This window comes from Tachyglossus aculeatus, chromosome 1 (assembly GCF_015852505.1).
Source record: "Tachyglossus aculeatus isolate mTacAcu1 chromosome 1, mTacAcu1.pri, whole genome shotgun sequence".
NCBI lineage: Eukaryota > Metazoa > Chordata > Mammalia > Monotremata > Tachyglossidae > Tachyglossus > Tachyglossus aculeatus.
In genome coordinates this window covers 136,134,538-136,161,393 of record NC_052066.1, presented here as the reverse complement: position 1 = coordinate 136,161,393, position 26,856 = coordinate 136,134,538, and the positions used below count along the sequence as shown (strand labels likewise).

Here is a 26,856-nt window from a genome sequence, read left to right as displayed (position 1 = left end):
TGCCCAAAGTCACACGGCTGACAATCGGCAGAGCCGGGATTTGAACCCATGATCTCTGACTCCAAAGCCCGTGCTCTTTTCCACTGAGCCAGGCTGCTTCTCAGGAATCACAGTCTACCTTCTGTACGAGTTAAGGGTAAATGCGGGAGCATTAGGAGTGGTGCAGAATTAGAAGCTGAACACAGTCGGTGCATTTGTTACCTAAATGAGGTCAAACACTTGGAGGAAATCTGCTTATCAACAGTGGCACTAGGGCTGAAAATGTATGATGGAAGCACTGCTTTCTCATTTTCTATGCTTGCCAGTTTTTGGGAAGTAGCCTGGCCTAGTGGAAAGAGGTGGGAACTGGGAGTCGGGAAATGGTAATTATGGTATTAGTTGGTGCTTACTATGTGCCACGCACTGTTCTAAGCGCTGGGGTACATACAAGGCAATCAGGTTGTCCCACACGGGGCTCACAATCTTCATCCCCATTTTACAGATGAGGGAACTGAGGCTCAGAGAAGTTAAGTGACTTGCCCAAAGTCACACAGCTGACAAGTGGCAGAGCCAGGATTAGAACCCACGTCCTCTGACTCCCAAGCCTGGGCTCTTTCCACTAAGCCACGTTGCTTGAACATTTCTATAAATGATCTTCACAGCACTCATGTTCATATCTGTAAATTACTTATTTATATTAATGTCCATCTCCCCTACCCTTAAACGGTAAGCTTGTCTCTACACTGCAAGCTCTTTGTGGGCAGGGAACATTTCTACCGACTCCGTCGTAACGCACTCTTCCAAGTGCTTAGTACAGTGCTCTGCACACAGTAAACGCTCAGTAAATACGACTGATTGCCAGGCCAGCTCCACAACTTGTCTAGGGCATAACCTGGGAAAAGTCACAATCTCTCTGCAGTTCGGTTTTCTTATCCGTAGAATGGGGACAAGATCACTGCTCCCCTTCCTACACCGTGTACCCTGTGTGGCCCAAGAACAGTGTCCGATCTGATTCTCTCTCATCTATTCCAGTGCTTAGCACATAGTATGCGCTTAATAGATGCCATTATTACCATTATACATAGTATGTGCTTAATAGATGCCATTATTACCATTATACTTTTCCTCTGGCCTTCGACTTGTCAGTGCTTTTGTAGAAACTCACAATTGGAGTAAAACTCCAAAGTCCCAAACCCAAATTTAAAAGCACAAATGGAAGGAATTCGTACTTCCGCCATCAAGTTCTGTCTTGTCGGCACATCTCTAGTTAGAGGAGAAAGACGTCTGTTTCAATCTGCAGACTACGATTCTGGTCCTTCTGCATGGCTCTTGTTTGGCCCCTCACATTTGGAATAAAACTCCAAAGTCCCAAACCCGAATTTAAAAGCACAAATGGAAGGAATCTGTACTTCCGCCATCAAGTTCTGTTTAGTCAGCAAATCTCTAGTTATCATCGTCATCATCAATTGTATTTATTGAGCGCTTACTGTGTGCAGAGCACTGTACTAAGCGCTTGGGAAGTACAAATTGGCAACATATAGAGACAGTCCCTACCTAACAGTGGGCTCACAGTCTAAAAGGGGGAGACAGAGAACAAAACCAAATCTAACAAAATAGAGGAGAAAGACTTTTGTTTCAATCTGTAGACTAGGATTCTGGTCCTTCTGCATGACTCAAATTGGTCCAGCAGTCTGACTGACAGCTGCCACCCATGGGTGCTAAGAGCTCCAAATGGCCCACCTCGGGCAACTGACGGTAAGCCTGGACTCCGGGGAACGGCCACGAGGCCTTCTCACTCAATCAATCAATCAATCGTATTTATTGAGCGCTTACTGCATGCAGAGCACTGTACTAAGCGCTTGGGAAGTACAAGTTGGCAACATATAGAGATGGTCCCTACCCAACAGTGGGCTCACAGTCTAGAAACAGTGGGCTCTTCTCCCCACTCGAAGGCAAGCGGGGATGCGAGAGCACGGCCTTGGGAGTCAGAAGGATCTGGGTTCTAATCCCGGCTCCGCCACTTGTTCATTCATTCAATCGTATTTACTGAGCGCTTACTGTGTGCACAGCACTGTACTAAGCGCTTGAGAAGTACAAGTTGGCAGCATATAGAGAGTGCCTACCCAACAGTGGGCTCACAGTCTAGAAGGGGGAGACAGACAACAAAACCAAACATATTAACAAAATAAAATAAATAGAATAGTAAATATGTACAAGTAAAATGGAGTAATAAATATGTACAAACATATATACAGGTGCTACAGGGAGGGGAAGGAGGTAGGGCGGGGGGGTAGGTAGGGGGATGAGGGGGAGAGGAAGGAGGGGGCTCAGTCTGGGAAGGCCTCCTGGAGGAGGTGAGCTCTCAGTAGGGCTTGGAAGGGAGGAAGAGAGCTAGCTTGGTGGATGTGCGGAGGGAGGGCATTCCAGGCCCGGGGGAGGACGTGGGCTGGGGGTCGACGGCGGGACAGGCGAGAGGGAGGCACAGTGAGGAGGTTAGCGGCGGCAGAGGAGCGGAGGGTGCGGGCTGGGCTGGAGAAGGAAAGAAGGGAGGTGAGGTAGGAGGGGGCGAGGCTGTGTGACCTTGGGAAAGCCACTTCACTTCTCTGTGCCTCAGTTAGCTCAACTGTAAAATGGGGATAAAGACTGTGAGCCCCACGTGGGGCAAACTGATTACCTTGAATCTACCCCAGTGCTTACAACAGTGCTTGGCACATCGTAAGCATTTTAAAAAATACCATAATTATTATTACTTGGGATGACAATGAGGAGGGAGATCGCCTGGAGGGCACCAACAATGGAATCCGTCTGCACAGCGCTCTCCCCAACAAACCTCATTTCACACATACACACGCAAAAATCATGCTTCCTTCTCCGCTGATTTCAGTCAAATCACTTATTCCTCGGAAATTCCCTCCAACAAATATCCCCCGCCGTTGGCGGTACTATTCTATTTATTTTATTTTGTTAACATGCTTTGTTGTCTGTCTCCCCCTTCTAGACTGTGAGCCCGCTGTTGGGTAGGGACCGTCTCTAAATGTTGCCAACTTGTACTTCCCAAGCGCTTAGTACAGTGCTCTGCACACAGTAAGCGCTCAATAAATACGATTGATGATGAGGGAAACCTGGATTTAACACAGCTGTTGGAGAAGCAGCGTGACCTAGCAGAGAGAGCATGGGGTGAGAGCCAGGAGGTCCCGGGTTCTAATTCCGGCTCCGCTACTTGTCTGCTGTGAGACCTTGGGTAAGTCACTTAGCTGCTCTGGGCCTCAGTTACCTCATCTGTAAAATGGGGATTGAGCCTGGGAGCCCCACATGGGACAGGGACTGTGTTCAACTTGGTTTGCTTGTCTCCACCCCAGTGCTTACTACAGTGCCTGGCACATAGTAAGCGCTTAACAAACGCTTAACATCATTATCATTAACTGTTTCCCTGCTTAACCTACTTCTCCTACTCCACCCAATTCCCCTCTAAACACAATGGCTCTCCTGGAAACTGCAGTTCTGAGTCATGAAAGTTTGCAGAGGAGACGTTTCATAGAGGGCGGTCACGGAGCGGGACAGATGATGAATTAATGCCACCCCATTGGCTCCCTCTCCCCGGAAAGGCAATTTCCAAGAGTGTTTCAAGTACGGAAAAGGGCCTCACCAAACTGGTAACGGTGATGACGTTTTGCTCTTACTGCAACTGCTCATGCCATCTCCAAATCTGACATTTTGGAACTCTGCTTTCCATTACTTTGTCTAATCGGCTCCAGACGGGCCGAGCTGACTCCCGTAATGCTATTTTTAAACCTAAGTTCCCTCCGGGCTAAATCTCGGCACCCTTGTTCCAGGGCAGGCGTTTTGGAGACGAAGCAGCCTGGTCTTGTGGGCAGAGCCCGAGCCTGGGAGACAGAAGGACCTGGGTTCTAATCCCGGCTCCGCCATTAATAATTATGGTCTTTGTTGAGCGCTTACTATGTGTCAAGCACTGTTCTAAGTGCTGGGGTTGATACAAGGTAATCAGGGTGTCCCACATGGGGCTCACAATCTTAATCCCCATTTGACAGATGAGGTAACCAAGGCCCAGGAAGTTAAGTGGCTTGCCCATGGTCACAAAGCAGATAAGTGGCGGAGCCAGAATTAGAACCCTGTGTGCATATTGTGCAAATATCCATAATTCTATTTATCTATTTTGATGGTATTGACACCTGTCTACTTGTTTTGTTTTGTTGTCTGTCTCCCCCTTCTAGACTGTGAGCCCGTTGTCGGGTAGGGACCGTCTCTATATGTTGCTGACTTGTACTTCCCAAGCGCTTAGTACAGTGCTCTGCACTCAGTAAGCGCTCACTAAATACTACTGAATGAATGAACCCATGACCTTCTGACTCCCAATCCCGTGCTCTAACCACTATACCATGCTGCTTCTCTCTCCCCGCACTACTCCCGAAGGGGTCTAGGAGTTTGTGCATCTATGTCCTGCTCCCTCGCCCTCTTCCAAGTGCAAGGGGAACTCGAGTGAGAAATTTTAAAAATTAAGTTAATACAGGAACACCGGACTGTCTGAGAGAGCCTACATTTGAATTTCTAAGTGTTGAACTTCATTGCTCTGATCCAAAAAAAAAAAAAAAAACCCAAAAAATAGGTCACTGAGAAGCAAATTTGATTTCTCCAGGGCGAACTCTTTGGTATTCAGAAGGTTTGGTCCAATATGAATTTCAAGGGAATACTTATTTCCTTCCGAAAGAACTGAACAGCACAGCACTTATGTACATATCTTTATACTCATTTGCTTCCCTTACTTGTAATTAATTAAATGTTCATCTCCCCCTCTAGGTTTTCAACTCCTTGAAGGCGGAGACCACGTTTTCTTAATAATGATAACTGTGGTATTTGTTAAGAGCTTATTAAGTGCCAGGAACTGTACTAAGCACTGGGGTGGATCCAAGCTAGGCGGGATGGACACAGTCCCTGTCCCACATGGGGCTCACAGTCTTAATCCCCATTTTACGGATGCGGTAACTGACGCACAGGGAAGTTAAGTGAAGTGACTTGCCCAGGGTCTCTCAGCAGAGAAGTGGCAGAGTCAGGATTAGAACCCAGGTCCTTCTGACTCCCAGGCTTGTTCTCTATCCACTAGGCCAAACAATTTACTCTATTGTACTCTCTCACATGCTTAGTACAGTGCTCTACATATAGTAAATGCTCAAAAACTACCATTGATTGATGATTAAAGACCAGGGTGAGCTATAAATGCAGGGACACCCCTTTCCCTTTCTTGTATTTAGTCTCCTAGCGAAAATCTGATTGTCATAACCTAGCTGGCACAAGGTTTCTTCCTAAACTACGGAGCAAGAGAGACAGAGCCAAGAGATTTATTTTATGCGCCCCTCAAGATGAAACACGAACTTAATCTCCACCCCGTCAGCCAAAATGTTCAGCCCTGTCTTCTGACACTAAGCCCCCATGCCTTCTCCCTTTCTGTCCCTTTCCCTACCTTCCTTTAGGGCTGGGCCTTGGCAGATTTGAACCCAGATCACACAATGCTGTTGGTCCAGTGGAAAGCGCGCTATTCCGGGAATCGGGAAACCTGGATTCTAACGGCTGCTGCCATGTCATTAATGGTGACGGTTTCCACCAGAAGGAAAAACGTGGGTTTCCTCCCAGCAGGAATTCTGGCAGCTAATACGGGCAGGGAAGGCCACTGCGTCTAACAAGGCCACCGCCCTCCGGGCCCAGGTGCCACGGCATAGCCTCGGCACTCTACTTGGCATCACTTTTGGTGGTAAATGAATCCTGGATGGAAAAGGCCTTCAGGTGCACTTTAACCTACATTTGAATTTCTAAGTGTTGAACTTCATTGCTCTGATTAAAAAAAAAAAAACCCAAAAGGACTCCATGCCCCAGTGGGAAAGGGTCCAGCACGGCCAAATAGCTGTGATATCTGCTAAGTACTTACCGTGTGCCGAGCACTGCGCTAGACATCGGGGCACATACAACACAATCGATCAGACACAATCCCTGTCGCAAGTGGCCTCACAGTCTAAGGGGGAGGAGGGAGACGGGTACTGAATTCCCATTTTATGGTTGAGGAACCAGACAGATAGAAGTTAAATGACTTGCCCAGGGTCATACAGAAGTGTCAGGACCAAGGCTTATCCATCATCATCATGATGCTCGGCAAGTCACTGCACTTCTCTGTGCCTCAGTTCCTTCATCTGTAAAATGGGGATTAAGACTGTGAGCTTTATGTGGGACAGGGACTGTGTCCAACTCAATCTGCTCGTATCCACCCCAGTGCTTAGTACGGAGCTTGGCACATAGTAAGCACTTAACAAATACCACAATTATTATCACTAAGCCTACAAGAAAAAGCAACAGTGTGTGAACATGCCTTTATCTGACTTCAGGAGAGGGGACAGGCAGCAGGGTGGTTGAGGGAATCAAGGAGAAAGAGCAGGAGGCCGAGCACAGTTCTTCACTAGCTCTCAGAGCTCACCAACGTCCAGATCCAAAGGCCATCAATCAAACAGTCAATCAATCGTATTTACTGAGCGCTTACTGTGTGCAGAGCACTGTACTAAGCCCTTGGGAAGTACAAGTTGGCAACATATAGAGACAGTCCCTACCCAACAGTGGGCTCACAGTCTAGAAGGGGGAAATCGCAATCGGCCACTGGGATGGGGCAACTAAGAGAGCTGGGGGCTGGAATGACGATCTGAGGTGGGAGCCAAAGTGGCAGGAATAGGGAGACATGGAGATGGGAAGATGGGTGGCAGGGGGATAGAGTCAGTGCCAGGGGTCACCACCGGCGCAAAGACTTTTGGAAAGGATGACTTTCCCTCTAGACTGTAAGCTCGTTGTGGGCAGGGAGTGAGTCTACCAACTCTGTTAAACTGTACTCTCCCAAGGGCTTTGTAAAGTGCTCTGCACACAGTAAACACTTAATAAATACCACCCTGGGCTTCAAGGCTGTCCATCACCTCGCCCCCTCCTACCTCACCTCCCTTCTCTCCTTCTATAGCCCACCCCGCACCCTCCGCTCCTCTGCCGCTAATCTCCTCACGGTGCCTCGTTCTCGCCTGTCCCGCCATCGACTCCCGGCCCACGTCATCCCCCTGGCCTGGAATGCCCTCCCTCCCCACATCCGCCAAGCTGGCTCTCTTCCTCCCTTCAAGGCCCTACTGAGAGCTCACCTCCTCCAGGAGGCCTTCCCACACTGAGCCCCCTCCTTCCTCTCCCCCACTTCCCCCTCTCCATCCTCCCCGCCTTACCTCCTTCCCTTCCCCACAGCACCTGTATATACGTATATATGTTTGTACATATTTATTACTCTATTTATTTTACTTGTACATATCTATTCTATTTATTTTATTTTGTTAATATGCTTGGTTTTGTTCTCTGTCTCCCCCTTCTAGACTGTGAGCCCACTGTTGGGTACGGATGGTCTCTATATGTTGCCAACTTGCACTTCCCAAGCGCTTAGTACAGTGCTCTGCACACAGTAAGTGCTCAATAAATACGATTGATTGATTGACTGATTGATTCACTGATGAGCTGTGGACAGAGGGCAAAGGCGCACGGCAGAACCAAATGGATAAAGGGAAAGAAAGAAAATGGTCGGCCCAGAGCGGGGTTGCTCTCCAAAATGGAAAAAGGTCTTGAGGACCGTGGAAAGTCCCAGGGTTGTGACTTCCTTATTTCCCACAGGTTTTCATTTTGGTTGGTCCACACTCGGCCACTCACACTCTGTTCCAGTCTACTTCTAACAACTTTTTTTTAAATGGTATTTGTTAAGAGCTTACTACTTGCAGGCACTCTACTGAGATCATCAATCGTATTTATTGAGCGCTTACTGTGTGCACAGCACTGTACTAAGCGCTTGGGAAGTACAAGTTGGCAACACGTAGAGACAGCCCCTACCCAACAGTGGGCTCACAGTCTAACCAGGTTGGACACAGTCCCTGTCTCCCTGTCCCACGTGGGGCTCTCAGTCTTAATCCTCCTTTTACAGATGGGGCAACTGAGGCACAGAGAAGTGAATTGACTTGCCCACGGTCACACAGAAGACAAGTGGATGAGCCAGAATTAGAACCCAGGTCCTTCCAACTCCCGGGCCTCAGCTCTAGCCACTAAACATTCCTCCATTTCATTTACTTCCTCCTAAACACCGTGTTCCTTTTTAAATATAAACTGTTTGGATGGAAACAAACCCTATCTGCGGCAACTCTTTAATGTTCTTTCCTTTTGAAGGTCCAGGAGAGGTCTTGGGTTCTGGAACGAAACTTCCCTCTCTCTCTCCGTGCTTGACCTCCTGAAGAAGGGAGGGCACAGGCCCCCAGTTGGCTTGGCATCCATTTCAGGACACCCCCCTCCTGACAACAGAAGTCAAAAGGGGCTGGTGTGAGGGCTTGATTCCCTCACGCCCCAGACATCCATACATCGGTCCCTGGGAGACATGTATTAGTCGGAAAACATTACTTTAGCACGCCAGGATGGAACAGCATTCCATGCTTAATCCTCACCACTTCCCTGATCAGGGCATTCCATTACCCACCCTCTGCAGTCGTGCTTATTTGGTGTATTTTGTTTATTCATTAATTCTGTCCACTGGGTTTTCAGCTCCTTGAGGACAGGGCTAAGGTCTTCTACCTCAGAGTTTGCACAATACTACTGATTGGATGCTTAACTTCTGTGGTTACTAGTTGCATGCTTTCCCTTCGGTTCCCCTTACTGGCCTCCCCCACTGGACTGTAATTAGAACCCCAGTGGGTTCTAATCCTGGCCCTGCCATCTGCCAACTGAATGACCTTGGGCAAGTCACTGAACTTCACTGGGCCTCATTCATTCATTCAGTTGTATTCCTTGAGCGCTTACTGTATGCAGAGCACTGAGCCCGTTGTTGGGTAGGGACCGTCTCTATATGTTGCCAACTTGTACTTCCCAAGCGCTTAGTGCAGTGCTCTGCACACAGTAAATGTTCAATAAATACAACTGAATGAATGAAGTGCTTGATAGAGTACAATACTGCAATAAACAGTCACACTGCCTGCTCACAATGGGCTTACAGTCTAGAGTGCCTCAGTTTCCTCATCTGTAAAATGGGGATTTGATATCTGTTCTCCCTCCCACTGAGATTGCGAGCCCTACGTGAGACTGGGATGGTGTCCGACCTGATTATCTTGCATCTACCCCAGTGCTTAGTACAGTGCTTTGGCACATAGTACTTAATAGACTGTGAGCCCACTGTTGGGTAGGGACTGTCTCTATACGTTGCCGGCTTGTACTTCCCAAGCGCTTAGTACAGTGCTCTGCACAAAGTAAGCGCTCAATAAATAAGATTAATTGATTGATTGATTAACAAATACCTAGTTATTAGCTTGTTGGGGGCAGGGAATGTGTCTACCAACTTTGTTCCATTGTTACACTGTACTTGCCCAGGCGCTTAGTACAGTGCCCTGCCCTCAGTAGGTGCTCAATAAATACGACTGATTGAGAGACTGTAAAGTGCTGGAGGGTGGGGACCTCACCTTTTATTGTAAAGCTCTCAAGAAACCAGCCCCGTTTGCTTCCCACAGTAGGGGCCCAATAAGCGCTGATGAGGGTATACTCATTCATTCATTCATTCAATCGTATTTATTGAGCACTTACTGTGTGCAGAGCACAGTACTAAGCGCCTGGGAAGTACAAGTCGGCAACATACAGAGACAGCCTCTACCCAATAATGGGCTCTTGCACTAATTCAGAACACCCTGGCATGCACCTCTCTCCTCATCTAACAAAGGGGAAAGGAACACTGATGCTTGACCACCTCAATGCGCTCGGCTTCGGTCCATCCCCTCTACCCGTTTCCCGCGACTGCCTGTAACAGAAACAGGCACTGGGGAGCCACAGAATAACTTTTAAAAGACCAAGAAGTTCTCTACGGGGGCTCGAGTTGCAGTGGGAAGAATCTGATTCAACACCAGGGGAAACTCCCTGACCTTGCGTTGAAAAACACTGAAACAAACTCCTTAGGAAGGGCAAGCGCGGTGATGGAAAAGTTGGGGAGGATGAGCCTTGTGGGATCCTTTGCAACTGTCTGGGGCTGAAGGGCTAGGTAGAAGAGCAACCTTGGCCTAGGACGAGGCCTTTGTGGGCACCCCCTTTCTCTTATTTCTACAAGAAGGTTATCAGGAGTGGTTAGTTGGCTGGTTCCCGTTGCAGCGGATCTGGCCAGTGATGCCACCGAATCGGAGCTCATCACACACACCACCAGGCAACCTCCGAAGCCTGAATGGGTACCACCATGGGCACGATAAAATCGAAAGACGGTAAGGCTACGAACTGAGGTGCCCCTACCCAAAGCGGTTGCAGATCTAGCTGATCTGTCAAGATCGACTTTCTGTTCTGAAACCAAAATTCCGCAAAGGCAGATGCCAGACACCATCGATATTTAGCAAACACCTGGTATTTTTAAGAATCATTTTTTACGGCATTTGTTAAGTGCTTACTGTGTGTCAGGCACTGTACTAAGCACTGGAAACGAGCTAATCGGGTTGGACAAAGTGCACGTCCCACCTGGGGCTCACAGTCTTAATCCCCAGTTTACAGTTGAGGTAACTGAGGCCCAGGGAAGTGAAGCGACTTGCCCAAGGTCATGCGGCAGACAAGTGGCAGAGCCAGGATTAGAACCCAGACTGCCAAGCAGCTTCTCACGTTCTCACTGCCACGCTGCTGCTCACAAATTAACTGGCATTTGTTAAGTACTGACTATGCACCAAGCACTGTACGAAGCATTGGGGTTGATACAAGATCCCACATGGGGCTCCCAGTCTAATATTTAGCAAACACCTTCTATTTTGGGAGAATAGAATGAGATCAAAAGGCCACTGATGTACTCTGTAAAAGCTCCACATGCTAAAGAGACAGTGTCAATTAATATATATGCTCATAAATGAAAAGAAAATTAGCCAGAAATGTACACTAGTAGATGTTCTCCCCCAAACGGTCCACAATTCAGTTAAGATAAACCCCCTTCCCAACCTCATAAGATAAAAAGCAAGCTTTTCAAGGAATTACACTCACTGCTGGAGAACTGAGGTCTGAAGTTCAAACACCGACAGCCTTGTGAATTGCAACAGTAAAAACTGCAACGCAAATTCACGAAGATTCTAAAGTCCAGACTTATCTGGCAACTCTTTAAGTTGCAAAATAGTGAAATGAGCAAAAGTACAAAAAGTGAGTTTTGAGACTTAACTATGAAGCAAGCTTTAATACCCACCAGACTGTAAATCATTTCCAGCAATGCCATTTTAAAACCATAATCCAGTCATCATTTCTGACATTTGTTTCAGTAGCCGGTATCTCCCGGATCTTGAAAAATGTCATCCAAACCTAACGCCGACGAGTTTTGGTGATTCTAAAATGCAGTCGTGTCCCCGAGAGACTTGGTCTCTTTCAAATCAGACTTCGAATTTTAAAATATGAGATTGCAGTTACAAATAACCGGGGGACACTGAAGGATAAAAAGCTCTTTTAATCAACATTTTCTACTGTGGCCAACCAACTATAATTCTTAGCTGATTACGTTTCTGACATGATTAAATTGAATATTCAAATTTAATTAGTCACGCTCTCCTGGCTAAATAGAGCTGCAGTAGCCTGAACCTCCCTAATCGAAAAAGCAGGGAACAATGAGCCCAGCTTTTTCCTTTTTACCCCCCCTCTCAAGTTCCGTATTCTCCACAGGAAACCCAGGGAGGTTTAAAAACCTGCAAATGTCCTGCTGGGCCCTGAATTGGAGATCCAGGGTAAGATAAGCCAGGATTTCTCTGCAGAGATAAGATTTCTGTTTCTAGAGCCACAAAACAAGCATTTCTCCTCTAGACTACTATGGGCCAAATAAGCTGTTTGGGCCTCACAACATTCACTGTTTCTCAGTCCTTGGTGCAGCTGAAAAAGACAGATAGATGCACTGTTAAAAACAGGCACTTGGAGGAAGAAAGGGAGGAAAGAGAAAATGACCACAGGCTTACCCCTCATGGTTTAAAGTGAAAGGTCTCTGTCCCCTTTCTCTAGAAGCACAGATGCCTAGAGTATCTATAAAACTACAGTGTAAAGTGTTCTGCACACGTAAGCACTTAATAAATACGACTGATTGAATGAATAAATAAAACGGTCCAGGCAACTCAGCACTATTGATAGAGAAAACAAAGACTGATCAAACACATAGAGTCCAGCTACTCAATCCATTGAGGTATTTATTGAGCACTTACTGCGTGCGGAGAGCTGTGCTAAACACTTGGGAGAGTTCAACAGAGCAGGTAGACAGGACCCCCTGACCTCGAGGTGCTTACAGTCTTCCTCACCATGAAAAACTACATTTCCATAAGGTCAGCAACAAAGATGACGGGAGAAAAAGTGAAAAACCCTTATTATGGGAGAAAAAGTGAAAAACCCTTATTCAGCACCAAATAAATTATGGGTTAAAAGCCAGAAAAAGAGAAAGGAGGGGGAAGCAAACATCGCAAAGAGCCTGAAGGAAAACAGGAGGAAGAAAACCTTCCTTTGAGATGTAGGGCCTGCAACTGGAACCATTTCTTTTTCCCTTTTTCAGATGGGGAATATTCTCATCATTTCTTAGGCCAATTCAGGATTCGCAGTAAGAGACAGGGTAACGTCCAAGACGCTCTGATGTGAAGAGAAAAATGAACTTTGGAGCAAAGCAGAGAAACCCTCAGCCCTTTGGAGAGGGCTCATACTCCTGGGAAGCAAATAAATTACTGAATGTCGTGGCAGGCAAGTTATTCCAAGGGGGAAAGGGAATTCACAGGAATACCTCTGATGCAGGCAGAAGGAGAAGCGGGGATTCCGGCTACAAATAACTCGAGGACAGGAGTCAGACTGGAGGAGGGAGATTGGAGCCGGGTCCTGTCAAGAAGCTTTCCAATGATACCTTCCTAGGGCTTGTCTTTGAGGATTGGGTTTTGGGCACGGAGAGAGGGGGCAGGTGAGGATCTGAAATAGGAAAGGAGAGTGCAACAAGGACTCCAATCAATTCTGAAGTGCCATCTCTCCGAAAGACCGTCACTCCCAAGTAGGTTTCAAAGACATTCTCTCCTTGAGAGGCAGGGACGGCTCAGAGTTGAAGAGGAACCTGATACTCCCTCCTTGATCTCCCCATCCCTTCCTACAGCCCCAGCAACAAGGCACCGGAGACACTCTCCCTGGGACACGATCTACCTCCCTTTAGACTGCAAACTCTAAGGGGAAGCAGCGTGGCCCAGTGGAACGAACACGGGCTTTGGAGTCGGAGGTCGTGGGTTCAAATCCCGGCTCCGCCACTTGTCAGCTGTGTGACTCTGGGCAAGTCACTTAACTTCCCTAATCTATAAAATGGGGATGAAGACTGTGAGCCCCACATGGGACAACCCGATTACCTTGTTTCTACCCCAGCGCTTAGAACAGTGCTTGGCACATAGTAAGCGCTTAACAAATATCAACATTATTATTATAAACTCCTATTAGTAAACTCCCCGTGGGCAGGGAACACACGTGTACCAATTCCGTTGCACTGTACTCTCCCAAGGGCTAAGCAGAGTGTGTTCGGCCCACAGCAGGAGCTCAGGAAACTCCACCGATCGACTGATTGTACTCTGTCACACCTCTGTTCTAGAATAAGCCCAGGACTTTGCTTGGACTCGGATTCTAGAAATGCTCCTGTTAAATAACTGCGTACATCAAAGCCACGTGATGACAAAAACAAAGTGATTTTGGTCCAACTCGGGAAAAAAAAAATAAAAACAGCGTTCCCACAGCACAAGCCAATTCCAGTGGGAGTTGAGCAGCTTGGGAACGCCAACATTTAAGGATTGCTGTGTCCTCTGGTGGAATCAGGTCAGAGCCTCCTGAATTTCATCTACCACTGACTTCGCCGGGCCCAAACCATCTCCATGTTCCTGCTCTCAATCAATCAATCGTATTTATTGAGCGCTTACTATGTGCAGAGCACTGTACTAAGCGCTTAAGCTGCCTCTCGAAGAGGCAGTCAAGGGTTAGCCCCACTGCTATTATCATTAGTGACTTTGAGGCCTACCTAGTAACAGCATGTACTTGGGATAGCAGGCCATGGCTTGTGTTGCCTCATTATAGAAACTCGGAGCAAAAGCTTTTCTGAAGGGGAGGGGAGTGCTGAACTGGCCCACAGCAAGGTTCACAGCAGTAACTTGGGGCGTCCCTCCCCAAACCACAGCGGATACAACCATCTTTTTTACCTCTGAATTAGGTGCTCTTGGATTAGTTTGCCAATTTTTTTTTATAATGGAATACGTGGGCTGAGAACACGTCTACCAACTCTGTTGTACTCTCCCAAGCTCAGTAAGTGCACAATAAATAAGATTGACTGAATATTTAAAAACTACGTGGAATACAGAACTGTCTCAATCATATCTACTGATCGCTTACTGCGTGCAGAGTGTCACTGTGTTCTGTTGTATAGTGCTTTCCCAAGTGTTTAGTACAGTGCTCTGCACACAGTAAGTGCTCAATAGATATGACTGAATGAACACTGTTGGGTAGGGACTGTCTCTATATGTTGCCAACTTGTACTTCCCAAGCGCTTAGTACAGTGCTCTGCACACAGTAAGCGCTCAATAAATACGATTGATGATGATGATGATGCTTGGGAGAGTACAAAATAAGAGAATTGGCAGACATGTTCCCTGCCTACAAGGAGCTTACAGTCTGGAGAGGGAGGGAGACGTTAATATAAATAAGTTATGGCTCTGTTTCCCCTAAGTTTATTAAAATGAGAAGCCTACACTCCCAAACAGTAGGGCGGGGGCTAAATGTGATATCTGATAAAGAAGAGTCATTCTTGGGAGGGGGAAGGAGCATAGCGTATAGAGCACAACGCAGTCAGAAGGTCACGGGTTCTAATCCCAGCTCTGCCACTTCTCTGCTGTGTGGCCTTGGGCAAGTCACCTCACTTCTCTGGGCCTCAGTTGCCTCATCTGTAAAACGGGGGTTAAGACTGTGAGCCCTATGCAGGACAGGGATTGGGACTGTGAGTCTCACGTGGGACGGGGACAGTGTCCAACCTGATTTGCTTGTATCCACCCCAGTGCTTAGTACGGTGCCTGGCACGTAATAAGCACTTAATAAATACTAAGCCCTTTATAAATGCCAGAATTATTATTATTACTATTAACAATAATAATAATGATAATAAAAAGGAGGCCCAAGAGTGAATGAAGATGGGGGAGCTACAAACATCCTAAAGCCTGTCCCCCAGCATCTGTGTAGGGCCAGCTAGGATCTGCAGAAGGGCTTGCTAATGAGGAAGATAATGGCAGCTGGGAGGAAAGTCTGAAATGGGGAGACAAAGAAAGTCTGGGACTGATGGATTTCGTCTCCTTGTATTCTAAGAATACACACTTATGAGATCCCTCCCAAGCAGCAGCCTGGTTCAGTGGATAGAGCCCTGGCCTGCGAGTCGGAAGGTCATGGGCTCCAATGCCGGCTCTGACGCTTACCTGCTGTGTGACCTCGGGCAAGTCACTTCACTTCTCTGGGCCTCAGTGACCTCATCTGGAAAATGGGGATTGCAACTGTGAGCCCCAAGTGGGAGAGGGACTGCGTCCAACTTGATTTGCTTGTATCCACTCCAGCGCTTAGAACAATGCTTGGTACATAGTAAGTGCTTAACAAATACCATAATTATAATAATAATAATAATGGTATTTGTTAAGCACTTACTATGTGCCAGGCACTGTTCTAATAATAATAACAATAGCATTTATTAAGCGCTTACTATGTGCAAAGCACTGTTCTAAGCACTAGGGAGGTTACAAGGTGATCAGGTTGTCTCACGGGGGCTCACAGTCTTAACCCCCGTTTTACAGATGAGGGAACTGAGGCCCAGAGAAGTTAAGTGACTTGCCCAAAGTCACACAGCTGACAACAAGGTAATCAGATTGTCCCATGTGGGGCTCACGGGCTTCATCCTCCCCATTTTACAGATGAGGGAACTGAGGCACAGAGAAGTTAAGTGGCTTGCCCAAGGTCACACAGCTGATGATGATGATGATGGCATTTATTAAGCGCTTACTAGGTGCAAAGCACTGTTCTAAGCGCTGGGGAGGATACAAGGTGATCAGGTTGTCCCATGGGGGGCTCACAGTCTTAATCCCCATTTTACAGATAAGAGAACTGAGGCACAGAGAAGTTAAGTGACTTGCCCAAAGTCACACAGCTGACAATTGGTGGAGCCGGAATTTGAACCCATGACCTCTGGCTCCAAAGCCCGTGCTCTTTCCACTGAGCCATGCTGCTTCTCCTCATTATTACTATTAATTCATTCATTCAATCGCATTTATTGAGCGCTTACTGTGTGCAGAGCACTGTACTAAGCACTTGGGAAGTCCAAGTCGGCAACATATAGAGACGGTCCCTACCCAACAGCGGGCTCACAGTCTAGAAGGGGGAGACAGACAACAAAACAAGACATATTAACAAAATAAAATAGAATAAATATGTACAAATAAAATAGAGTAATAAATCTGTACAAACATATATACATATTCATTCATTCATTCATTCAATCATATTTATTGAGCGCTTACTGTGTGCAAAGCACTGTACTAAGTGCTTGGGAAGTACAAGTTGGCAACATATCGATTAATGAGGTTCTTTGTTAGAATAGCCAGTAGCACAATCCTATTTTTTGGATGCTGAAAGTCCATCCCAATATGGTCACAGACGTTATTCATACCGGGGAAATGTGTTACAGGAAATAAATTAATTTTCCTCTTTAGGGGCCCTAAGCTGTAGCTCATCCCCAAGTCGATCCTAAGCTGATCCCGACTAGGAGTTGGGAAGCTTGAGAGGCTAATGCGCTGGAAAGGAAAACCTGAGAGAGACTGAACTCATTCGATAATGCTGGTGGCTCAACAGAAACCTGGTACGTAGGTGAGGAGTGTCATCTTTAGGGAATTCATCATCATCATCATCATCATCAATCGTATTTATTGAGCGCTTACTATGTGCAGAGCACTGTACTAAGCGCTTGGGAAGTACAAATTGGCAACATATAGCGACAGTCCCTACCCAACAGTGGGCTCACAGTCTCAAAGGGGGAGACAGAGAACAAAACCAAACATACTAACAAAATAAAATAAATAGAATAGATACGTACAAGTAAAATAAATAAATAAATAAATACAGTAATAAATATGTACAAACATATATACAGGTGCTGTGGGGAAGGGAAGGAGGTAAGATGGGGGGATGGAGAGGGGGGCGAGGGGGAGAGGAAGGAAGGGGCTCAGTCTGGGAAGGCCTCCTGGAAGCGCTTACTATGTGCAAAGCACCGTTCCAAGCGCTGGGGAGTTGACAAGGTGATCGGGTTATCCCTCGGGGGGGGGGGCTCACAGTCTTTACCCCCATTCTACAGATGAGGGAACTGAGGCCCAGGGAAGTGAAGTGACTTGCCCAAGGTCACACAGCTAAGTGGCGGAGTTGGGATTAGAACCCATGACCTCTGACTCCAAAGCCCGGGCTCCTTCCGCCGAGCCACACTGCTTCCCATAGTCCTCTAAACTGTCAGCTGCTTGCGGGCGGGGAATACCCGTTTATTCTTCTCTTGTCCTCTCCCCAGCGCTCAGTACAGTGCTCAGCACACAGTAATCAATCATGGGATACCACTGTAGGCATTTCAGAGGAATGAAGGTTGAATGTGGTTGAAATGGTGTGAAGCCTTTCAGTAACTTACCTATTCATGCACACACATTGCACATTCTCTCGCTCTCTTTCTCTCTCATCACAACCCATGGCTAGCAGCTGGCCCAGGTGCAGTTTGTCTGCCAACTCTTTTACAGTTTCCTCAGGGGCCTTGCTATTAGAAATGATCCTTTCACTTTGATTTTCAGCTTCTAGTCCTGTCAATTCTTGCACGTGAGACTCTGTGCTCGGCTGTGTTCCCCTTGGGCACTTTGATACTCAGCCCGGCGCTTACGTTCACATCCTTATACTCTTATTTCCCCCACCTGTGATTTATTATTTTGCCATCTGCCTCCCCCTGAGGACTGCAAGTTCCCTGTGGGCAGGTATCAAGTCCACCGAATCTAGATACGTGCTCAGTACCGTTTCCACTGCTGGGTCGGGACCGTCTCTATATGTTGCCAGCTTGTACTTCCCAAGCGCTGAGTACAGTGCTCTGCACACGGTAAGCGCTCAATAAATACGGCTGAATCAATGAACGATAATTAACCCAAACGTTTCTTTTATTCAAGCCACAGATAAGAGGGGAAGAGATGGAAGGAAGGGATGAGGACAAACCTGACCAGTGAAAAATGGCATCGTCCATTTGAATACATTTCAAGGAAAAGGCAGTTAGTGTTTTCTTTTTTTTCCCCCCCACCCAGGGTCTCTTTGGAGGATAGCAACTTTGAATTAATAACAATAATAGTAATAACGGTATTTTGCATCGTCCATTAGTGTTTTCTTTTTTTTCCCCCCACCCAGGGTCTCTTTGGAGGATAGCAACTTTGAATTAATAACAATAATAATAACGGCATTTGTTAGGTGTTTACTACGTGCTGAGCACTGTTCTAAGCACTGGGGTAAAGGTAATCGGGTCGTCCCACGTGGGGCTCACGGGCTTCATCCCCATTTTCCTCATGAGGTAACTGAGGCACAGAGAAGTTAAGTGACTGCCTGAGGTCACACAGCAGATAAGTAGCGGAGCCGGGATTAGAACCCAGGTCCACTGACTCCCAAGCCCCTGCTCTTGCCCCCAGGCCAACTGTAACAAACAGTGGGAACCTCGGGTGCAAAAATTGTGCAGGTCAGTTATAGGGAACGGTTAGGCACGCGTGTCCTCCACCACAAAATTGCCCAAAACCTAGTTCCGGCAGAAGTCTGGTAAACGTCTGTAATTGATACAGCGCACACAACCCTCACAGGCTGCAAAACGGCCCAGGGAAACGGGCCCTCTGACAATTCTATTTATTCTGATGATTTTGACACCCATCTACGCGTTTCGTTCTGTTGTCCGTCTCCCCCTTCTAGACTGCGAGCCCGCTGTTGGGTTGGGACCGTCCCTATATTTTGCCGACTTGTACTTTTCAAGGGCTTAGTCCAGTGCTCTGCACCCAGTAAGTGCTCAATAAATACGACTGAACGCGTGAAATGAATGAACGAAGAAAGCTGTGGAGGGCCGAAACCTCCCAAGCGATGGGTCCTCTGGACGATGCCTGTAATTCACCTCGCGGGCAAGCAACAACTGCGACCAGCCGTGCGAGCAACCTCTCAACTGTCAGCTGCTCTGCGTCATCATCAATCGTATTTATTGAGCGATTACTATGTGCAGAGCACTGTGCTAAGCGCTTGGGAAGTACAAGTTGGCAACAGATAGGGACAGTCCCTACCCAACAGTGGGCTCACAGTCTAAAAGGGGGAGACAGAGAACAAAACCAAACACACTAACAAAATAAAATAAATAGAATGGCTATGTACAAGTAAAATAAATAAATAAATAAATAAATAAATAAATAAATAAATAAATAAATAAATAAATAAATAAATAGAGTAATAAATATGTACAAGCACGACTCGACTACCCAAGTGGGCACCCTACACAACACACCTCCCCCAGGCTGGCACCCTGCACAAAGTGACTTCCCAGAAGGGTAACATGCCTTCTCCAGGCGGGCACCGTGCACAAAGTGTCGCCCGAGGCGGGCACCTTTCACAATGCCCCCTCCCAGGTAGGCATCCTCATCATCATCATCATCAATCGAATTTATTGAGCGCTTACTGTGTGCAGAGCACTGTACTAAGCGCTTGCGAAGTACAAGTTGGTAACATATAGGGACAGTCCCTACCCAGCAGTGGGCTCACAGTCTAAAAGACTGTGCACAATGCACTTGCCCCAGGAGGGCACCCCGCATAATACCCCTCCCTAGACGGGCACCCTGCCCAACATGCTTCCCCAAGTGGCACCCTGCCCAACGCGCTTCCCCAGGCGGGCACCCGGCACGACGCGCCCCCGTCCCCCGTCCCCAGGCGGGCACCCCAAGGAGCAGGAGACTGAAAGGAGAAATTTCCCCACCTCAATTTGGGGTGAAAAATTGCGGCGGGCAGATGGTTGGGTTCGAGGTGAACCCGTCTCAATCGTCGGGAGGAAGCGGGGTGAGGGCCGGCGTCGCTTTTTCCTCTTGGTGGTGGACGGAAGGAGGCCCTTAAAGAGTCAGGGTGCAGTTGCGAGGGTTGAGTTTTGGGGGTTTCGTCCCCTCCTTTTTTGTAATAGAGCAGCAAAGTCGCGTGGTCCCTTGCCGTTTTCCCGTCCCACCCCCGTGTCCGGCCGGGGGATGCCAGCCAACCAGCTCTGGCCGCTCCCATGGGCTGATGCAGGGGGCCGGGCAGCCCGACAGCTGAGGGGCATGGGAGGGGCACAGATCCGCCCTTGGCTCTCTGCCCCCCTAAAAGGACCAGCTGGGCCTCGCCCTCCCTCCTTGGGGCAGAAGGGGTTATAGCCCAGTGGCCAGAGCACAAGCCTGGGAGTCGTGGGTTCTCATCCCGGCTCCACCTCCCGTCTGCTGTGTGACCTTGGGCAAGTCACTTCGCTTCTCTGGGCCTCAGTTCCCTCATCTGGAATATGAGGATTGACTCTGGGAGCCCCCCGTGGGACAGGGACTGTGTCCAACCCGATTTGCTTGTATCTACCCCAGCGCTTAGAAAAGTGCCTGGTGCACAGTAAGCAACTAACAAATACCATCATTATTATGAATTATTATCATTTACAGCCCCTCTCCCCCCCCCCAAAAAAAAACGCTCGTTACAAAGAGGACCGAAACAGTTGGGGGGTCACGGGGCTGCACACCCCCCACCTCGATGTCCAGCTCCTTGCAAAGCCTGCAGCTGGGGCATCCACCTCGCTTCTCCAGCTCAGCCATGCATCTATCCATCCTTCTGCCTGGGCAGGGGCACGCATGGCAGGGGCATGCATAGCACGGGCAAGCATCTATGCATCCTTCTGCCTGGGCAGGGGCATGCATAGCACGGGAAAGCATCATCTATCCATCCTTCTGCCTGGGCAGGGGCATGCATAGCAGGGCGTGCAGGCAGGGGCATGCATCTATCCAGCAATCTGCCTGGGCAGGGGCATGCACAGCACGGGCATGCATCTATCTATCTTTCTGCCTGGGCAGGGACATGCATAGCAGGGGCAAGCATCTATCCATCCTTCTGCCTGGACAGGGGCATGCATCTACCCATCCTCCCGCCTGGGCAGGGGCATGCATAGCAGGGGCAAGCATCTATCCATCCTTCTGCCTGGACAGGGGCATGCATCTACCCATCCTCCCGCCAGGGCAGGGGCATGCATCTATCCATCCTTCTGCCTGGGCAGGGGCATGCATAGCAGGGGCATGCATCTATCCATCCTTCTGCCTGGGCAGGGGCATGCATCTATCCATCCTTCCGCCTGGGCAGGGGCATGCATAGCAGGGGCAAGCATCTAACCATCCTTCTGCCTGGGCAGGGGCATGCATAGCAGGGGCAAGCATCTATCCATCCTTCTGCCTGGGCAGGGGCATGCATAGCAGGGGCAAGCAACTATCCATCCTTCTGCCTGGGCAGGGGCATGCATCTATCCATCCTTCTGCCTGGGCAGGGGCATACACCTATCCATCCTTCTGCCTGGGCAGGGGCACGCATCTATCCATCCTTCTGCCTGGGCAGGGGCACGCATCTATCCATCCTTCTGCCTGGGCAGGGGCATGCATCTATCCATTCTTCCGCCTGGGCAGGGGCATACATGGTAGGGCATGCATCTACCCATCCTTCCGCCTGGGCAGGGGCATGCATTCCACCCGGGCGTAGGCATGATGATGATGGCATGTGGTAGGCGCTTTCTATGTGCCAAGCACTGGCATGCATGCATCCATTCATCCTTCCACCCGGGCAGGGAGAAAGCAAGGGGGCAGCCATCTGATCCTGCCCTCTTCCCCTTAAGAATGGCAAGTGGGGGGCCCTCTTCCTGACCACCGCTCCTAACAGGTGCCAAGGCGTCGGGGTGGCAGGGATGACCTTCCTTGGCTGATGCCAACAGAGCCCAACGCCCATCCTGCAGCCCCTAAAACCGCACCAATACTTCTTTTTCTTCCCGTAGCCCGGGGAAAAGCCCGGCCGAGAGGCCTCGATGCCAGCATGGGCGGGCTGCTAGCGGTGGCTTCCTGGGCACTGCCCGCGCGTGGACCATCTACAGGTTGCCAACCTGGACTTCCCAAGCGCTTAGTCCAGTGCTCTGCACACAGTAAGCGCTCAATAAATACGATTGATGATGATGGACCACGAGGCGGGGGGTGGTGGGGTGGGCGAGGACCGGTGCGGGGCCACAGCTGCCGCATCTGGCACGGCGCGTTGCTCAATCAATCAATCGTATTGATTGAGCGCCTACTATGTGCAGAGCACTGTGCTAAGCGCTTGGGAAGTACAAGTTGGCAACACATAGAGACGGTCCCTACCCAACAGCGGGCTCACAGTCTAGAAGGGGGAGACAGAGAACAAAACCAAACCTACTAACAAAATAAAATAAATAGAATAGATACGCACAAGTACAATAAATAAATAAATAGAGTAATAACCTGGTTAGGAGGAGCGGGCGACCGTCCGGCGGGCCGCAGGCCACGGACGAAGATGATGGGCAGCCGCCGGCGGGGGGCGGGCGGCAGGAAGGGAGCCCCCTAGCGGCCGCCCTTCCAACGTGGCCCGATTGTGACGTCACAATGCCGCGGAGGGCCAATCGGGAGCCGGCCCCGTGACGTCATGCCGCGCCGGAGCCAATCGGCGGGCGACGGAACTTTCGTGATGGTCAGGCCAGGTCGGGACGCCCCCCCCGCCCACCCGCCCCCCCAGCGCTTAGAACAGTGCTTCGCACACAGTAAGCGCTTAACAAATACCATTATTATTATCATTATTAGCCGGGGGGGGGCGCCTCGGCTCCCCCCGTCTTCCCTCGCCGGGGCGGCGCGCATGCGCGCCGCCTCGTGCACCAGCCTGCTCCCTGCCCCGCCCCGTTGCCTTGGAAACCCCGCGCGGGAAACAGCCCCCTCCCAACGCCCCCCGCCCGCTGCCCCGCGCAAAGTGCCTTGGGAGGAGACTGGGCGGCGCATGCGCAAACCCCGCCTCCCCCCGGTCACGTGGCGGGGGCCCCCTCCTGAGGGATGGGACTGTGCCTAATTATAATGATAATAATGATGGCATTTATTAAGCGCCTACTATGTGCAAAGCACTGTTCTAAGCGCTGGGGAGGTTACAAGGTGATCAGGTTGTCCCACGGGGGGGGGCCCACAGTCTTCATCCCCATTTGACAGATGAGGGAACTGAGGCCCAGAGAAGTGAAGTGACAATAATAATAATAATAATAATAATAGCAGCATTTATTAAGCGCTTACTATAATAATAATAATAGTGGCATTTATTAAGCGCCTACTATGTGCGAAGCACTGTTCTAAGCGCTGGGGAGGTTACAAGGTGATCAGGTTGTCCCATGGGGGGGCCCACAGTCTTCATCCCCATTTGACAGATGAGGGAACTGAGGCCCAGAGAAGTGAAGTGACTTTATTAATAATAATAATAATAATAATAATGGCATTTATTAAGCGCCTACTATGAGCAAAGCACTGTTCTAAGCGCTGGGGAGGTTACAAGGTGATCAGGTTGTCCCACGGGGGGGGCTCACAGTCTTCATCCCCATATTACAGATGAGGGAACTGAGGCCCACAGAAGTGAAGTGACTTTTATAATAATAATCATCATCATCATCATCAATCGTATTTATTGAGCGCTTACTATGTGCCGAGCACTGTACTAAGCGCTTGGGAAGTACAAATTGGCAACATATAGAGACAGTCCCTACCCAACAGTGGGCTCACAGTCTAAAAGAGAAGAAAATACAAAATTTGTATTTATTTTGACGATCCTGCACTGGTCACTACCTCTGTTCTACGTGTTTTAATATAAAACTTGCCATGGAAATCAGCCAATTCTCCTTTTAGCTGGAAAATTTCATTCTGAACATGTTTGACATTCCCCCATGCCCCCAGATTTCCTGACTTTATCCTCACACTCATCAGTCGGTATTTAGGATTTAATATTCCGAAACGGACTCCAGATACACGGTGTCGATAGTGTTCAACTGTCACCCCACAAGAACAGAATTAATGGACAAAAAGGATGACCGCGAATGGATTTCTGACAGGGAAGTTCCCTTCCCTTAATGAAGCTTGAAAAATGGTGCGCTTACTATGTGCAAAGCACTGTTCTAAGCGCTGGGGAGGTTACAAGGTGATCAGGTTGTCCCACGGTGGGGGCTCACAGTCGTAATCCCCATTTTACAGGTGAGGGAACTGAGGCCCAGAGAAGTGAACCGACTTAATAATAATGACATTTATTAAGTGCTTACTCTGTGCAAAGCACTGTTCTAAGCACTGGGGAGGTTACAAGGTGATCAGGTTGTCCCACAGGGGGGCTCACAGTCTTCATCCCCATTTTACAGGTGAGGGAACTGAGGCCCAGAGAAGTGAAGTGACTTTAATAATAATAATAATAATAATAGCAGCATTTATTAAGCACTTACTATAATAATAATGATAGTGGCATTTATTAAGCGCATACTATGTACAAAGCACTGTTCTAAGCGCCAGGGAGGTTACAAGGTGATCAGGTTGTCCCATGGGGAGGGCTCACAGTCTTCATCCCCATTTGACAGATGAGGGAACTGAGGCCCAGAGAAGTTCAGTGACTTTAATAATAATAATGATAATAATAATAATGACATTTATTAAGCGCCTACTATGTGCAAAGCACTGTTCTAAGCGCCGGGGAGCTTACAAGGTGATCAGGTTGTCCCACGGGGGGGCTCACTGTCTTCATCCCCATTTGACAGATGAGGGAACTGAGGCCCACAGAAGTGAAGTGACTTTATTAATAATAATAATAATGGCATTTATTAAGCACTTACTTTAATAATAATAATAGTGGCATTTATTAAGCGCTTACTATGTGCAAAGCACTGTTCTAAGCGCTGGGGAGGTTACAAGGTGATCAGGTTGTCCCACGGGGGGCTCACTGTCTTCATCCCCATTTTACAGATGAGGGAACTGAGGCCCAGAGAAGTGAAGTGACTTTATTATTATTAATAATAATAATAATAATGGCATTTAGTAAGCGCTTACTTTAATAATAATAATAGTGGCATTTATTAAGCGCTTACTATGTGCAATGCACTGTTCTAAGCACTGGGGAGGTTACAAGGTGATCAGGTTGTCCCACGGTGGGCTCACTGTCTTCATCCCCATCTGACAGATGAGGGAAGTGAGGCCCAGAGAAGTGAAGTGACTTTAATAATAATAATGATATTTATTAAGCGCTTACTATGTGCAAAGCACTGTTCTAAGCCCTTGGGAGATACAAGGTGATCAGGTTGTCCCCCGGGGGGCTCCCAGTCTTCATCCCCATTTTCCAGGTGAGGTAACTGAGGCCCAGAGAAGTGAAGTGGCTTGCCCAAAGTCACACAGCTGACAGTTGGCGGAGCTGGGATTTGAACCCATGACCTCTGTGCCTGTCTTTTCATTCATTCTTTCAGTCAGTCAGTCAGTCAATCGTATTTATTGAGCGCTGTGTGCAGAGCACTATAGTAAAGGCTTGAGAAGTACAATAATAACATAATAATAATGATGATGCTATTTGTTAAGCACTTACTATGTGCAAAGCACTGTTCTCAGCCCTTGGGAGATACAAGGTAATCAGGTTGTCCCACGTCGGGCTCACGGTTCTTCCTCCCCATTTTACAGATGAGGTAACTGAGGCAAAGAGAAGTGAAGTGACTTGCCCAGAGTCACACAGCTGACAAGTGGCAGAGCCAGGGTTTGAACCCATGACCTCCGATTCCCAAGCCCGTGCTCTTTCCATTAAGCCACACTGCTTCTCACTGAGCCACGCTGCTTGTACCCACCCCAGCCCTTAGTACAGTGCCTGGCACACAGTAAGCACTTAACAAATACCGTTATTATTATTATTGAGGCCCAGAGGAGTTAAGTGGCTTGCCCAAGGTCACACAGCTGACAAGTGGCCGAGGTGGGATTAGAACCCATGACCTCTGACTCCCAAGCCCGGGCTCTTCCCACTGAGACACGCTGCTTCTCAGGTACAAGTCGGCACCATCTAGAGACGGTCCCTACCCCACAACGGGCTCACAGTCTAGAAGGGGGAGACAGACAACAAAACAAGTAGACGGGTGTCGATACCGTCAGAATAAATAGAATTATAGTTGTATACACATCATTCATAAAATAGAGTAAATATGTACAAATAAAATGGAGTGATAAATATGTAGAAACGTATACAAGTGTTGTGGGAAGAGGACGGGGGTAGGGCAGAGGTGGGGGGGGCCGATGGGGAGGGGAGGGAAAAGGGGGGGCTCAGTCAGTCGTATTTATTGAGCTTTTACTGTGTGCACAGCGCTGTACTAAGCGCTTGGGAGAGTACAAAAGAGCAACACATTCATTCCATCGTATTTATTGAGCACTTACTAGCTGTCTTCCTCCCTTCAAGGCCCTGCTGAGAGCTCACCTCCTCCAGGAGGCCTTCCCAGACTGAGCCCCTTCCTTCCTCTCCCCCTCATCCCCCTCTCCATCCCCCCCATCTTACCTCCTTCCCTTCCCCACAGCACCTGTATATATGTATATATGGTTGTACATATTTATTACTCTATTTTACTTGTACATATCTATCCTATTTATTTTATTTTGTTAGTATGTTTGGTTTTGTTCTCTGTCTCCCCCTTTTAGACTGTGAGCCCACTGTTGGGTAGGGACTGTCTCTATATGTTGCCAATTTGTACTTCCCAAGCGC

The 26,856-nt window shown here is 48.4% G+C and overlaps 1 protein-coding gene across 6 annotated transcripts in view; it reads right to left on the bottom strand.

Annotated features, from left to right (window-relative positions):
* ELOVL5 (ELOVL fatty acid elongase 5) overlaps positions 1-22,680 on the bottom strand; it is a 110,397-nt gene extending 87,717 nt beyond the window's left edge. For 2 of the 6 annotated variants that reach the window (XM_038757242.1, XM_038757525.1), the window contains exon 1: positions 12,779-12,932. The gene's annotated coding sequence lies outside the window, so the exon portion shown is untranslated. Of the gene's footprint in view, positions 1-12,778; positions 12,933-20,050; positions 20,223-22,586 lie in introns of those variants that run through there. The other 4 variants (XM_038757315.1, XM_038757168.1, XM_038757391.1 and 1 more) reach the window with 4 other exon arrangements.
* Positions 22,681-26,856: the final 4,176 nt, after the last annotated feature.